The sequence below is a fragment of the Mercenaria mercenaria genome, chromosome 4 (genome assembly GCF_021730395.1).
Source record: "Mercenaria mercenaria strain notata chromosome 4, MADL_Memer_1, whole genome shotgun sequence".
Classification (NCBI taxonomy): domain Eukaryota; kingdom Metazoa; phylum Mollusca; class Bivalvia; order Venerida; family Veneridae; genus Mercenaria; species Mercenaria mercenaria.
In genome coordinates, this window is record NC_069364.1 from 53,479,050 (window position 1) to 53,495,975 (window position 16,926).

The 16,926-nt window shown below is 33.4% G+C and overlaps 1 protein-coding gene across 1 annotated transcript in view; it reads right to left on the bottom strand.

Annotated features, from left to right (window-relative positions):
- The window catches only part of LOC123552886 (sushi, von Willebrand factor type A, EGF and pentraxin domain-containing protein 1-like), a 31,264-nt gene extending 25,578 nt beyond the window's left edge, over positions 1-5,686 (bottom strand). Inside the window, exon 1 of the mRNA XM_053541216.1 lies at positions 5,034-5,686. The gene's annotated coding sequence lies outside the window, so the exon portion shown is untranslated. The remainder of the gene's footprint in view (positions 1-5,033) is intronic.
- Positions 5,687-16,926: the final 11,240 nt, after the last annotated feature.

A 16,926-nucleotide genomic window follows, 5' to 3' on the forward strand; every position in this document is an offset into this window, starting at 1 on the left:
ATAAATGCAGTCAAATTCTTCATTGTGTTTTCATTGCTACATGACATCAACAGGAAAAAATTAAGGCTTGGGTTATCATAATATTTTTGCGGAATATATCTTTTGCGAATACCATCGTACAGTGGACACTTCATCGTAAAGTGATATTCATCTTCTACAACTCCATTACAATGTATACAAAAACGTAATTCTTTGGCTAAAGCAATATGTCTGCCTTTTTCAATAATTAATTTGTGAGACGATGCTCGTAAGGATACAATACGTTTTCGGAATTTTAAAACATCCATACAATCCAAATAAGGTTCGAATTTAAACAGGTTTGAAACCCCTGTATAGAGTCAGCTTTCTATTTTCAAAACACTCTGTTTGCCATATTTATAGGTACTGGTCCATTAATCTATTTCCATATTGCATCATTAATAACTTTAGATTCTGCAAAATTTGGCTTTCCCAAATATAACCACATTCATTTCTGTAGAGATTTAATCTAACAGACGTAACCCAATTTTTGTAACCTAGATTATCAAAACATGTAAGCATAATATAACGTTTCTTTTACATATCTATCACTTGGCATATTCAAAATTCTAATCCAAAACTTTATACAACGTTTGTAAGTGGTAATATACATTGGATATCTGGCGCAATCACCTACAATTACGGCATTGAATGAATTTAAGGTATTAGGCCCCTAATAGTAATGTTTAAAAAATGGCATTTGCTTGGTATATTCTTACACTTGACCGTGCTCCGCACTTTGTTGCAAATTTTTAAAAACTTTTACCGTGTCGTTTTTTATAAATTTTGTGTAAATTATGGTATTTCATCAAGCTCAAGTACAGACAAATTTCAAAAAGTGGCAGCTTTTATCCAAAATGTTTGCAGAGAATTCATTATACCATTATGTTTTATGAAAGAATCATCATACTATTGGTAAACAATTATAAAACTAAAAAATAGAAGTTTCAGTATCATTTTTTCTAGGGTGCCTCAAGTTAACAGATTTAATGAGACAGAATTCTATCTCCAACATTGAAAAATTAAGGTCGAATCCTGCGGGTCTGTTTTGAATTTTGCTCACTTCATTCAAAAACAACTGTGGGGCAGAAGTAAAACCTACCTACATTTCTTCCACAATATGTAATCTAAAGAATGAAGGCAAAATAGAGAACTTTTACCGCACGTAACTCAATATTTTTAAAGATATCTAACTCTACCCCTTCTATTTCAGAAGTAAATTCACTTTGAACAGCAAGAAATCGCTTATCAAATGAATATTTTCCACTTTTGTACAATAAATGAATAACAAGTCTTGAAAGAAGTAAAAACTTACTAGAAAAAAAGAAAAATAAGGAAAAAAAAAATTGGTCCCAGTGGGGCTTGAACCTACGCCCCCCTGAAAATTGCAGTCAAGGTAGGTTTATAGTAGAAATTGAATACCCTTCAAAAAGGAGACACTCTATTATGGGCCTAATACCTTAAAGGCGCACACATAAACCTTTTGCACGCATATATATGTACACGTTCAATGCATTCCATTTTTTCCATACCCCAGATTTCAGCCCCATACAGCAAAACTGGACTGATTTTAGTATGAAATATTTAAAAAAATTGTTTTATAAGTCATAGGCAACATCTCATACATCCTATTCAATATGGATATTAATACCTTTTTAGCCTTAAATGCCATAGAGTCCGCAATTTTATATAATGATAATCTACACGTAAAATTTAAGCCAACATATGAAAATGCACTAACAGTTTCATTTTGCTTACCATCGTAATACCACTTTTCTCTTGAATATAGATTACCACCATTTTTAGAAGCAACTACTTTTGTTTTCCCAATATTTACAGATAGTTTTGTTTACACATTTGTTTTGTTTATTTAATCTGAAAATTTCACGTAGCACATTTATTTTGCAAATACACATTTTTGCATTTACATGTGATTTAAACGATACTTACATCAACCGGAAGTTAACTATGGGAGTTAGTGCAAGTTTTATTTTCTGTTAAGAAACATGGAGAAAATCTGACTAATGCACGGACGAAAAAATATTCAGTATGCAAAGTACCAATTTGCCAAACTTTAGGACAGACGGATATTTGCTAGTGTTCAACCGACTGAGCTAACTAGCTGCCTCACATATTTCCCCTAACATGACCAAGTCCGATCCTTGACTTTTGCGCCAACCATTGGACCGTGACATATTGGCTTGGTCAATCTTAACGACGCTTGCAATCTTATGTAACTCCGACAGGACGAATTCTAGTGCGCAGGGATATATGTCGCAGTAAGAACATGGTAACGTTATGGGAGAACTTGTGTCAGGAAGCTGTTACCGCAGTCGGAAAAGCACTCACCCTGTTTTTCTCATCGTATGACATTACATTCGCGGTGTGAAGAGAGCTAGAAAGGATGAAACCCGGTATGCAGAATCCGGAAAGGAATATACGAAAATGGGTGATTTATGTGATTTTTCAATTACGAATGTGAAGCAGCAGTTCTATAGAATTTTGAAGCCGAGTATCGCCATCTGTTATATAGAAAAAAGCATCTGCTGTTTACAACACCTTTCCAAAACTCCAACACAGTTTTACTCCCCCTTATCGTTCCACTAGGCACTGCCATCATGTATAAATTAAGCTAAATTTCAGCCGAGTAATACTTTTTTTCATTTCGTGTTACATTTTGTACAAAGTTTGTATCTCGAAAGTTATATAATATATATTTGCTTGTAAGACTGTAAAACGAGCAAAAAAAAAAAAAAAAACCTAACAGAATAATCCAGTAATACTAAAATTACTTATTTTTCTGGTGCTGTGTCGCACACCTGCTAAAATGTAAACTTTGACAGTATTTTGAGTAAAATTAGAGAAACTGACAAATCATATACAACAAGATATAGATACATTGAATACGTTCATGTTCATAAAGGTCGTGATTGCCTTTAGATTATGGCAAGCATTTGATTTACCAGGGGTTGCCAAGCGTATCGCCATTTTAGGGTCACATATTTTTACCATCGTCCTATGATATGCTCGGAGTCAGGGATGACTGTTTGACAATATTCCTGCGCGGAGGTTGCATTTTTCCTATCTTCTGTGTACGTACTCGGATTGTAATGCATAAAGATTACGCGATCTATTATATTTACTTTGTACTCCTTGTCCTTTAACACTAATTCGTTTTAAATACAACTTAGTACGTTTACAATCATACTGTCATCATCTCATTTTTAAGTGTTCTCTGAGTGAACATTCGCCACTTTTCCAGAATAATTGTAACCGTCAGTTTGCTGATTGGTCTAGTGTATTATGTGCTTATTATCATAGTTTTCTGCAATTTCACATTACTATGTTGCTTCCGTGCATCTTCGCTGATTTGTTTTCTCATTATATTTACAATATACCATGTATATTTTAGCTTTGTTATAGTTGTCATTTAAAACTTCAGAATAACATCACGGCCCACAAATTATGCATGCCTTATTGAGAACTAACGAACAACCCTTTAAAGAGCTCCCGTTCCTTTAATACATGATTATAGTACCCTCAGCTGCTAATCGCGCAATCAAGCAAAGTCGACAAATATACAGTCGATAATTCACTTTTCTTTACATTATTCTGTTTTTAATACAGGATATCATCAATCGGGCTTCAAAGTCCGACCTGTAGATAAACGAAGACTTTTCTTGGAAAATATGTGCTTGATTGGTAAAAGAACGCATACAAGAGAGGTAAGGTGAAAATTTTGCATTACTATGATAAAAAATTGTTAAAGGATATTTGAATACTGTGCATAAATGTTTTGTCTTTTCCATTTCGAAGCAAAATATAGCAAAAACATCGGCATTTTATACATAATATAACTTAAGATCCTTATATAAAGGCAAAGATATGACTGGAATGTCAAATGGTACACGGTGCTTAAATGCGGCACCGGAGATAGAATTATGCATTACTATTTGGTAAAATAACCTTTGTTCGTAGTTTTATGCTTTTTGGCTTGCTATTACAGATCATGATATCGGTTTGCCTTTCATTCAAACAAATGAAAGATGTAGTAAGACAAAAATGTGTTTACATGTCTAAAGTTGCGTTACTTGAACCTGTCCATATACATTTTGTAAAACAGGATTTTTGTGGCTTAGATAATATTACCATATTTAAACGCACGCTGTATAATTTAGAGTATAATGAAAGAATAAACAAAAGCTGTCAGTTGACAGCGTGTTCGACTATTCTCAGTGCTTGATAATATAATATAAACTATTAGGAAAACTTTAACATTACAACCAGCATATTCTAAGTCGAAAAGGGGCCATAATTGCTTGATAGAGTTGCCTCCTCCTTGTTACAGACTAGGGTCATGATGGTTAACAAGTATGCAAAATATCAATGCAATATCTCAATGGACTTTGAAAATATTTGGGGTGGTACGCAAACTTTAACATTTGTGTGACGATCATACTAACGCTAACGCTCACGATCACGCCGACGCCAAGGCGAGTAGGATAGCTCCCCTATTTTTCGAATAGTCGAGCTTAAAAGGGAACGGAGTGAGTAATTATGAGTGATGTAATTAGTGTGTACTAGAAGTTATATTCTTTTTTCCGCTCTTACGTATATAATTTAGATCTTGATTTGCGCGTGGATAGCTTGATTATACACCATTACATTAATGAGTTAATGGTGATATTAAATAAAAAGAAGAAAAACGGCCATCTTGACATCTTCATCTTATTTTGATACGACGGTTATATATTCAATTTAATCTCTGTCAGAAGAAAAGATAAGATACTCCATTTCAACAGGTTACTTGGCTAAATAGGTAAACTAGAGATTTAATTGAACAGAAAAATCTTTACTACGTTTTTTCTCACTAAAATACTTCACATTAAATAACAATCTGAAATTTAAAAAATGCAGTATCAAAAGCCCCAGCTCTAGACTGTGAAAATACTACCCACAACAACTCCGAGACTTGTTAAATATATATGCTATATTATATACTATATTATACATACCTTGAAAGCCGTGACACATGAACATAAAGAAAGTAACGCATTTAGCACAATATAATATCTCTTTCAACATTTTTGTCCTCCTATCCACACGACAAGGAAGTTAAAATGAGACTTGTGTAAAAGTAAACTACATATTTTGATATTAACACAAACATGCTTATATATAATCTAAAGACGAAAGTTATCTACCACTATCGTATTTCAGCAAATACAGTTTTAATGTAGAATAAAGTAAAATACATATGTCCGCTTAACAGCTGATTAATTTTAATGGTAAAACGTTGAAACACACCGTTGAATAGCCTTAACTACCCGTTCGTTTAAATACGGTTAAATACTTCCTTCTTTATGTTTACGCAGTGAATTATTGAAATAAAATGATTTTGACACAACAAACACAAAAGGTTAAGCGTATTTCTCATACGTGAAATGGTGTGGTACACTTGGTATAAAGTTTTTAAATTTAAATTGTATCTTTGATATCTATTCACAGATAATTGTGGTAGCGAACAAAATGCATTCCAAATGTTGAATTAAATAATAGAGTTATGTTTTGTAAATGTATCATTTCTTAATTGGACAGGTTTTGATAGTAAATTATATATACTTGAAACACTGTTCAAAATAAAGCGTAAGTTAAGACCGTTTTAAAGCTCGAACGCATTTATGATTCAATTTTGTGTGTGTGTTTTTTTTTTTTTTTCATTTAAATTTAACAAATATCAACAATGTTAGAGTATGAAACCAGGCTTTTGTATTAATCATTACAATTCACAACTTCAGTCACATTAACTTACGAGATCTCGAACAGACGGTATATTGCCAGTATGAATTTAAAATGGTAAGCTACAATGTGAACTTAGTAATAATTGATTCAAAAAGTACATTAAATCATTCCTTAATATTCAAGCAGTCATAACTGTCTTTCACTTGCGTTTCTTTTCGCAGTGATTCATACCACTGAAACGAAGCGCTATCATATTTTGATTCGCACTGGGCTTCAGTTTGGTTTTGTGATTCATCTCCAATTTCAGACTTTTTCACATTCTCGTAGTTACATTCGAAGCCCTTCATACCGTCAACAGTATTGTAATATGCAACACCTGAAGATTCTAACTGTATACGTTGACCATCTCTAGTACCTTCATATTCATTCTCTGACTGTTGCGATCTCTCTGTACCCAACTGCGTATTATGTGTCTGGTTTTCATAGTAATTGGAAGGGTTCTGGTTAGATTCCTGTTCAACATCTAACGTGCGCACGCCCTTCTATGGACTTTTTTGTATTACATAACATTCCAGCATTACAATAAAATCATTATCTTCTTCTTAATGGAGATCAACGTAAGTAACTATATGAGTAATTTCCTCGGCGATATTAATTATATCTACTGATGATATATGTCATCGTAATATATTTATTCATGAAACATAAATCAATACGATGCAATATGTATTAAAGCTGCACTGCGATTTGTCTGCAAATGCATAACAACATTTCCACGCCATTTTAGTTTCTATGGCCGAAAAAAATACATTCATTGTAAATATGAAAAAAAAATTAACACTGTAACACAAAACCTTCATTTAGAGAAACAGATTCTATCATTTCGTTGCATTGAAACTTATTCATCATTACTGACCAACTTACCGTGAGATAAAAATTACAAAAAAGATGGCTAGAGGAATTACAGTAACTGGAACCAGAACGTACACGGCAATCATACCATTATTTCCTGAATCTATACATAGACAGAATGTTTAGATCAGATTTTGAAACCCTTTATTTATGGAAAGAATAGCCTTCTGGACAGCTTTTCTTATATACTTATGCAATAAAAACGAAATTAAAAGAATTTGGAAATTTAGTAATATCCGAATGATATGTTTAGCATTTTAATTCGTTATATCTTAGATAGTTGTGCTGAAATAAGGACAAAATCAGCCGTTGATATGCCTTTCTTAATAAGTAGTGGCATAGAAAGTCACCAGTAAGTGATATAACTCCCATCGTATAATAACATATAACTATTATTATATAAGGACACATTCTGTTATGAGGCGTATGACCCTAAATAAACAAGTAAATGAAGTATTGCTATGCAATACAAAGTCACCTAGTATTCGACGGCACTTAATTTTCTCTACTGCAGTGTAACATAATGAACTGATATCTGTCAATGATGTATAAACATTATTGTACTATATATATCATATGTTATAACAAAACACTTGGGTTAAAATTTATAAATATATATATAAACCTACATTTGTTTTCATTTGGCATTTTAGGCCGATTATAAAAACAGTTGTCATAAGTTATTTGTAGTAACAACAAAGAGAAATCAAAAATTCTATATAAAATTAGTCTACAAGAATCTCTTTACCAGGTAGAGACAGGTCAAAATGCTCATAAAAATTGGATGTATCATGCATATTGTACCACGGAAAACTGGTCTCGATTTTTCACTACGATCAGTAATAAATAAGTTACAATATGGTCTATTTATCGTAACACCAAAGGGACGTATTTCTAAAAACAAGGGTGCCTCACGGTCGATGGTGAACATTTGTGCCAAGTTACATCAAAATCCCTCCATGCATGAAGAAGAAATGCTTTGAACAAAGTCACTCTTGCATCTGACATTTGGCTCTACGTTTCACCTTGACCTTAGACCTAGGGATCAGGTTCTTGCGCATGACACTCCGTCTTATAGTGGTGAGCATTTGTGCCAAGTCATATTCAAATCTTTTTAAGTATTGTTGAGCTAGTTCCAAGTGTGACCTTGACCTTGCACTAAGGGTTCAGGTTTTGCGCACGATACATTGTCTGATCCAGGGGAATATTTGTGCAAACTGATACTTAAGTCCTGTTTTGTATGACAAAGGTATAGACCGGACAAGAAAAAGTCCCACTGACCTTTGATCACACAGTGTGGCCTTGATCTTTAAGCCAGGGTTCTTATGACACGTCATCTCATCATGGGGAGCATTTATGCCAAGTAATATTGAAATCCCTATTAACCTTTGACCTCCAATTGTGACATTGACCACTGAGCCAGGGGTCCAGGTTTTGCGTAAGACGCGTCTTCTCATCATGGGAAACATTTGTGCCAAGTAATATTAAAATTCCTTCATGGATGACATAGTTCTGGACTGGACAGGAAAAATGCTTAATACACTTAATAAGAAAACACTGTATGTGTTATTAGGCGTGAATAATGAATCAGCAGACGTCTACGCACTCTGCGGGACATGCTATTTCCCGTACTTTATCACTGTTAAAATACAGATACGCGTTGATGTCACGTCTGTCTACGATATTTGGCGCCATTTATGCACCATGAAATAGTGATTATTTCTTCTGTTAACTTGTTTACGTGAAAGACACATTAGAACTGAAATTATATTTAGCAGAACCATATTTCAACATATCTCAACAAAACGACTCGGTTTATGCCGCGTGTATACTTCACTCGGGTTGCGCCCTCGTGAAATATTCCGCAAGCGTATAACCTCATCAATAGTGTTTCGGCATGTTAAAACATGGTTCTTCTATATTTATCAATAAATTTCTTATTTAAAAGATGGAAAAAAATGAAATTAGATACAAACGTATGTGTAAAATTATTATAACCAGGATTATATCAAAACTATATACGTTTACAAAGGAATATCATGAGAGGTCACCTCAGTTCCAGCATATCTATATTCATGTCCTTTACAAGACGTTTTACATCTCTTTCCACTGTTAGGGTCAAAATCTGTTTTCCTCTCGTTAAAAACTCTGTTGTGGTAATCTTTAAAGCATCCAATGTAGCCGTCTGGCACAAATGCTGTGTTAGATGAAATAATATTATTATTTGTTCACGTACTTCTGCAAAATTAGATAGCAGTAATGTTCGAAAACCGACGATAACTTTCTTATTTTTGAACACAATATTAAGTGTGAACATTGTGTCAGAATGATCATCCCCTGAAATTGGCCTTGTTTACTTGATTAAAAACAATTGGTACGGAAAGCAAGCCACGCTTCTAAAGCACACATTTATTATAACGCCTATTAGGAGCTGAATTTAATAGGTGCGTTAGCCGCGTGTAACATTAAATACTGACCCCATTGAAAATAGACCCCATGGGTCCTTTTTCAACGTTGAGTATCCGGCAGAGTCTATCCACGTAGGAGCACCATAAGAATAATATATAAAAATTGTTAGAGCATTTACCTTGTAATTTAAGTGAATAAGTAATAATAAACAGAGCACGGTAAGCCGATCCAATGTACATTCTAGTTTATAGATAAGCAAATAAATCCACTTTAATAGTTTGTTGATATAACTGTTTATATATTGATGACACTCAGCACGGATGAAAACACTACAACTTTACGAACGTCAATAATATCTGTAAGGCCAATGCAATAATTTTTAGTTGTTTGATATTTTTTTTAAATAATCCAAACAAACACTAATATTTCTATTTATATCTTTTTGTTAGACATGTTTTGTCTCAATGCCTTCATCAGTGTCAACATAAATATACAGAAAATGACGTCATGTTATGTTGCATAAACGATGGCGCCAAATGACGTTACATATTGCAGCACATTAATTAATATAATCTATTATTTTTTATTTTACCAATAATCCATGTATTACAATTTTTGTATAATGATTTTTAATATTCTTATTAACTGGATCAAAAAGATGCAAATGTGTTCCACTGTAGATTTTATCTAGAAAATGTATAAATTAAAGTGGAAAATAACAGTTAATAAAACAAAATAATAATATTTTTATTCATTGTTATTTTCAACTTGAATTTATACATGTACTAGTTGTCCGATCGAAATGTTTAATTTTGTACGCATTTTCTTCCCATTGTTTAGCTAAGAACTTTTACTTGCTAGAATTATTCAGAATGGCTTAATGATTGCACAGCGGCTTGTCAAAAAGCCGGCGAGGTTTCTTTTGATAAGGCCGTGCTAAGTTGTTATGTATCTCGTCGGAAATTTTACAAAAACATATTGGCGGACTCACGGAGAATTTAATCATTATTTTGTTTTTAATTTTGACTTTCTGAAAGGCGAGTGTATCTTTTACGAAGCGTGCGGTATATGTTGTTTCTGAACCTATTTTATGAACGTTTAAAATATTTCAAGGCAAAAACTTCTATGCAGATTCAATATACGTGCAATCTTCGTTATTATTGTTAAAAATAAAATCCGTTTCGATTCATAACAAATATTTTGTTGTTAAAAATGACATTTTGTCAAATATAAGAGCAATATCTGCTAGTGCACCATTTCAGTCTTGTAAACTGCTATGAACAACTTTAAGTCTTTTAATGCATATTTTATTGGATAAAATTAAATCATAGTCTGTGTTCCAACAGGACATTTCGACAAAGATATTATCTTCAACTATGCTTTTGCAGGGTGGACTCAGGTTAAACATTCAGCGGCAATTATTCTATCCAAATACATCCTAATACGTTTGGTTGGTTGATACTTTAGAATATACGTTTCCAGAAATATTTAAACAGTTATGCAGTAATGCCAGAAGACTGAAAATATGTAAAGATTTTTTACTAATGTACAGATGAATTGGGGTGTGATTTAAAGTCAATTTGGCACTTCCACTACCGTTGACGAACAGACTCAATCAAACTGAGCCTGCAACATTTTCGTTTATGTCGCGTTGGGCAGCCTGTGGTTTTCCACTTTTTTAATTCATTATCACAGCGGCGTAGTTTGTGCCGTGTGGTGGCTGTAAAAAGTGTACTGTTCATTTTTTCAGCTTGAACATTTCTGCCTGGGTAGATTTTAAGGCATATAGGAGATATGCAGGCTCCATATCCACAGATCTCCTCTTTAAATATCAGTTTGTTTAGTTCTGCCCATAGTTGTTTTTTTTTTTTTTGTTTGTTTGTTATGGGCAGAGCCATCATTTTATCTTTGGACCATGCGCCGTTTTTCATGGAATTGCACTGTGTGCACCATTGAAGGTTCCATGTGCACCGCCGTATGAATACATCTGCAGATGTATCTTAATTACATTCTGGTAGTTATAACATGTGTAAATGTTTAGTTCTGCTCAACCTGGGACTAGAGGGCGTGGAAGGTAGCTTGCACTTCACTAATCAATCCGAGCCTGCGACATTTTCGTCCATGTTGTGTTAGGCGACCTGCGGTTTTCCACATTTTTATTTTATTTCACAAATCACTTGGCTATCAAAAGTGTTGAATTTTTTTTCAGTGTAATAATTTGTTTAAATTTTATGTTTTGTATTTTTAAGTGACAAGTATATCAATAAAGTTCATCACTGTACAGTTTTGAGAACACTATTATTTCTCCAGAGTGTTGTGTTCATGAACAGAAGAAGAAGTTGGTGTCCTAATTTTCAAGTCTATCAGTGACTTTCATTGAATGCTAAAATTCTGTTCACTTTCCAAGAGAATAAAAAAGCCTTCACCACAGAAAGGGTCCATATTTGAAGAGTTCAGGTCTGTTTTTAAGTAGAAGTTGTGTTTAAAATCTGTTTATAAAACGTCTTGCTGTAATTGATTGGCCACCAATAGTAAAACGTTTTAATCGGATTTCTTTTGTGTGTAAATGCGAGCGAGTGAATGTTTTTTTCCGACAATGAAATCTTTGATACTGTCATTCCAGTAGCCTATTTATTATTTTGCCATGGCCTAGAAAATAAAAGCATTTGTATTTGCAAGCACATGTGTGTGTCTGAGGGGGTGGTGGATATTTATAGTTATTGCATATTTCCATTACTTTTTTGCTTACATTATTTGATATTCTAACACGATCCGATTCATATTTCTATTAAACAAAGAAGTCTGAAATTATTATACAACAGTTCATTTTTCTGACGTCACAATTATTACTCGAAAGCGTCAAACGGCATAGCGGCGCGCTAGAAAAGAAACCAATTGAAAAAGACAAAATACTGATGAATGTCGTCAAGGATGTATTTTAAAATCCTTGATAACGTGTTAGAATCGAAATGATATATCTCATTTAGTGATTTGCTCTTGAATAAGTCATTGTTTGTCAGTCAGATAAGTATTATTATATCACTCGGGCTGCTCCCTCGTGATATAATTCCTTTGCATCTGAACCACAAACAATTATTTATTCAGCGGCAGATCACTAAATGAGATATATTATTTCTTAGTTGATGTTAAAGTTAAATTACATGTAAATCTCGGTTTAATGCAAAATACTATTCACACGATTTATTTGTGGCATTTGAAGATTCCTTAGCAGATTCTTGGAAGCAAGGTCTACAGTTACAATGATAACTTCAAATACAGTTAAAGCATATTTCAAATGCAAATAAAACGCATTGATTATGTATTCCATAATTATGTGTATTATTGTTTGCAAGAAAATATTACTATACGCATTAGACTGCAATATATTTCACTTTTATCTATTTCTCATAAAATAATGTATTAATTGAGATTAGAGTGAAATACTTACTAAATGTTACGGCAACTCTGTTGGATATCGAATCCACACAATAAAATAGGAACATTTCAGTGTTCATACGTATCTGTTCTGTCATATCTATTCAGGTCAAACATTCTTTGCTAGACTTATTATCATCCTGAATCATACATATTCGTATTACCTAAGCGTCCGTTCAATAATGAAAAGAACAAAAACGCCACTGAACTCGAAATCGATCGATACCACTGCCGTATTAGTAGTAAATAAATATAAAAAATATATATATCCAGTTAACAGCTGTATCATCCTATTATAACCAGCTTTTTTAAACAGAAATTTCTACAAATTTCTTCTGAATAATTCATATTCTTAGACTAAAAGGTTTCGTTTTGGGGTTATACGTTTTTAGCTCACTTGCACATAGTGACAAGGTGAGCTTTTGTGATCATCCTACGTCCGTCGTCAATCCGTGCAGTTCCTTTCTTGAACTGGCCAGATCCCATTATAGGTTCCAACGTTATAGCCCCTGAAAGGGCCAAAATTAGCTATTTTGACATTGTCTGCACAATAGCAGCTTTATTTATAATTTGATTTTACCAAACTTGCACACAACTTGTATCACCATAAGATCTTGGTTCTTTTCTTAAACTGGCCAGATTTACTCATAGGTTCCAGAGTGATGGCCCCTAAAACGGCCAGAATTTGCTATTTTGACCTTGTCTGCACATTAACAGCTTCATTTATGATTTGATTTTAACCAAACTTGCACACAACTTGTATCACAATAAGATCTCGCCCTAAGGGACGTATTATGTTATCGTCTCGGTGTCCGTCGGTCTGTCTGTCTGTTGGTTAGCAATTTCCCTTCCCCTCTGTAACTCTTGAACCCCTTGAAGGATTTCAAAGGAACCTTACACAAATGTTCACCTCATCGAAACGACGTGCAGAGCGCATGTTTCGGATGGCTCACTTTAAGGTCGAGGTCGCATTTAGGGGCCAAAGGCCATATGACTTTGTTTTGTGTGTATATTGCTCTGCATTTGCGTTGCATTGCAGTGCTCTTGTTTTTATTTTGCTAATCCTTCTTTTGTTCACTTACAATATTTTTTTTAATTACTTCCCTTTCACGTTACTATAAATAGCTTATTTTAGTAACTTTTTATTATTGGCCGTAGGGAAAAACCGAGACCACTTTTCTGTGGTACAACATGGATGGTACTTCCAACTTTTAGGTGTATTTTGACATATCTGTACCTTGTAAGAATTCTATTTTTCTTTTTGGTTAAATTTCTTCCCTTTGTTGTTCCTGTTCTTTTGACTTAGATATTTCTTCTGAGGACCTTCTTGTCCTTAAATGCAATGATAACAGGTGAGCGATGTAGGGCCATAATGGCCCTCTTGTTGTAATGTTGCTATTCCAATTTAACCTTTGCCCTTATCCTGCTATTAGTTTTGTCAGTTCATTGATTGTGTCAGTTATCATCAGTGAAATTGCCCTGCCACTTGTCGGAATTTCAGCAAAATTACAAAATTAGTTTTATTCGATCCTGCAGAAAGTTATTATAAATCTACTGTAGAGTATATTTATTTCCTGTACATAAAATATATTTAACCAATTACATAAGTGTTAGCTCCGTCAATGTTATGACTAATTATATTGCATAAGCATTATCGCTTTTCATGAAATAACACAGTTGAGGCAGAGCTTTCAGTCCTTATCTGCTTCATTTAGTACATTTAAAAACAAAAATGGTAATTACACCATTAAATATCAGATTATCAAAATCAAAACGAAAACTATGTGTTTGTTTTATTTTCTCCATATGAAGTTAGTTGCATGTACGTTTCAAAAAGGTGTCCATATGAAGACTGCTGAAAATATACATGTAAACTAAGTATTTAAAATGTCGCTCTCATTTTCATAAGATTGTATCTCATTACAATTTTAAGACAAAACTACGTCTAAAATAATTCAAACTTGTCCATTAAACAACCCCTGCAAGAGCAAAAACATTTACTGGCAGGTGGTCTTTATTCTCAGGTAAAATACAATGTAAATGTTGAAATAGGAAACAAGACCAGCGGTCTTAACAACAATGTTCCAGCACGGGAACTAAGTCCTCACACTTAAATGTTTCATTTAGAAATAACTAAAGAAAGTTATCGTTTATAACAAAATTACAGATTATGCAGACGAAATACTAATTACATTAGAGAAGTTGTCCAGTTCAGTACGAAAACACGTGGATATTTTGGACTCTAGTCCAATACAAAAGATATGATCTTTTGGACGGTAGGTTTCTAGTCTTGCTATATACAATTTAAAAGACTGTAAATACATCTAAAATCACACTGCACAATACTGGTTTCTTTTTGTGTCGTCGCGTGACATGAAAAAGACATCCAAATGATTAATTTAATTTAGGTTTGATATAATATAATATGATGATAGCGCCCTGTTAGAGAAGCAACCCGAGTTTCGAGGAAGACTCAAGAAACATTTCACCTTAGAAAACATTTTGAATCAAGAATCGTGCAAATTATTGCTCATTCAATGTTTTTTTCAAAAACTCCCATCCACGTCCAAGTTAATAAATAGGTTCCATGTAAAAAATCTTTACGACGAGGTTTGTTTGCTGTTTTTATGTAGCATGCGATCCCAGTAGCATTTTTGTAATGCTTGCAAGAGTCTTTGCGCAAAATGCGGACACCCTTTACTCTCATAAATGCAGCGACACACCTGCAGTCTCGCTGGATATGATATAATTTTGATTCTAGCGTCTTAACAAATTCAAGAGTAGTTATTTCCCTGTCACTCAGTGATAGTTTACGCTATAATATCCCTTTTCTAGGAAAGACGGAAAATATTTCATTGTTCAATTTCTTATCAAACTGAAACAAGGGCAAATTCAATGTCTGGTTATATAGGTTGAATCACTTAAACTTGCATTTTTTTAAAGTTTAGAATTACATATTGCTTTTTTAACTTAATGTTATGTATTTGTAAAGAATACATTAATTCTACCAACATATGTCCCGCATATTTATTTCTTATCTATGCTAAATAGGTACATTCAGTTCAACATTTAAAATATATTTCAAACTACGGATGTGAAGTTCTTATCGTTTTTTAGTGCGATTTGGTGAAAAATAAATTATTTGCTCAATAGCTATGTTACGGCGGTATGTTTAGGACATGCATTTATTTTCTTTTAGATTAAATTAGATTAGATAGGATGTCGCACGCTCGATATAAGATGTCGTGCGCATGAGATAATTTAATCATGTATGTCATACCACCGTACTATGGTGTTTAATTACTCATCATTAATGGTCACATTATCTGTTAGTATTTTGTTAATTTCCACATACATGTAGTTCCATTGATAACAAATGTAGCAATTTATACAGATCAATTATCAAAATTCGCCGAAACATGTAAAGGTGTCCATTTCAAAATATTTACCACTTATTCTGAGAAGTTGGAAAATTTAAAACTGGTACGGGGGGTGTAGTTTGGGTTTTGATGGTTTCATGCATTATTCATCAATAATTATTACAAATTTAGGTGAACAGAGACAAAGGACTAGTAAGCACGACTTGAGTTTTTGCGGTGTGTATATCGACATATAAATAACTTGAATAATGACTGTCTTTTGCTAATACATATTTTTAGTACACCAGGTGTGAAATAAACCCATTGTAAATTATCATACGATCGTTTTCAAATACTTTGTGTTTACAACGCTATGTTTTTCACGGTATTCGAATATGGTCTAAATAAACATTATCCGCAAGCCCAAATACATCATTTAAACTTCCGTACTTAAACTTTCATGTATTATTCATAAATGAGAAAACGTGAGAATATGATGGGAAATAAATTTGTTACACTTATATTTCTGATATATTCTACTGAGGGTATGTTATTTTTATATTAACATGTAACATTTGTCCTACACATTTGTTTTCAGTTAGTATTTTTGCTGAAGTCACTAATTTAGTTTTATTGTTTCAAGGATGTTTTGTTTACCTAATTGCTTGTACTGTTATTTTGGGATCTTTTGGGGTTTTAACCTGCTAAATTTCTAAAATGGAAAGGTCAATCACTTAATTTTAGCAGTACCACTTACTATTCAAAGGAGTGTTCACTGAAAATTTACTGACTGAATAGCGATCAGTGCAGACCATGATCAGCACTCAGGCTGATTTTGGTCTGCTTGGTCTGCACTACCAACAAACCAAACCAGCACCAATCCCAATGCTGCTAGAAAGCTAAAGGTTAATACGGTATAACAATAAAAGCTATACGATGTCTTGTGTGGTTAACTTCCCGTCATTCGTATCATTAATCAAACATGTTTATGATAAGAACAGTAGTCAACATTTACTTTTCGTAAAGGGTATTGAAACATATGTTGGTTTCG